Consider the following 872-nt stretch of genomic DNA (forward strand, 5'->3'; position numbering starts at 1 on the left):
CCCTCCCCCATTCATGCTCTGTCTCTCTGTCTCAAAAATAAATAAACGTTAAAAAAAGAAAATCACCATCTGATAGCCATCATAGTAATAACTGATCCCAGCAGGAATGTTAATGTATGCTAACAGTAGCAGATAAAAGTTTGATGAGATACAGGGTATGAGTCTTAAAGTCTTTCCCCATAAATTATGAAGAGTAAAATCGTAACTTTTTGGCGGCAAACCTGGCAAACACTACCCTAACTAATCAAAGTTAACATCACCAGCAAGGGGACATCATGTGCCTATGTTACGACATAACATCTTGTATTCCAGCCCAAACTGCATTGCCTGAAAACAGTCATAAGGAAACATCAGACAAATCCAAATTGAGAAATATTCTACAAAATAAATGGCCTGTTCTCTTAAAAAATGTCAAGGTCATGAAAGACAAAGACTGGGGAACTACATCAGATTAAAGCAAACTAGGGGCACCTGGGTGACTCAGCCCGTTAAGCATCTGACTTCAGCTCAGTTCATGATCTCACGGTTCATGGGTTCGAGCCCCACGTAGGCTCTGTGCTGACAGCTCAGGGCCTGGAGCCTGCTTCAGATTCTGTGTCTCCCTCTCTCCCTGCCCTTCCCCTGCTCACACTCCGTCTCTCTCTCTCAGAAGTAAATAAACATTAAAGCAAACTAAAGAGGCATGACAACTAAATGTAACGTGTGGTCCTGGATTGGACAATTGGCCAACGTTGAATATGAGGTGGATTAAATAGTATTAACAGCAAACTTCCTTGTGGTAACACAACTGCTGTTATGTAAGAACAGATCTGCCATCCAAAGCTGGTCTACCAATCAATAGCCACGGGCCACAATCGCCTCCTCCCCCCGCC

The sequence above is a fragment of the Neofelis nebulosa genome, chromosome 14 (genome assembly GCF_028018385.1).
Source record: "Neofelis nebulosa isolate mNeoNeb1 chromosome 14, mNeoNeb1.pri, whole genome shotgun sequence".
Classification (NCBI taxonomy): Eukaryota; Metazoa; Chordata; class Mammalia; order Carnivora; family Felidae; genus Neofelis; species Neofelis nebulosa.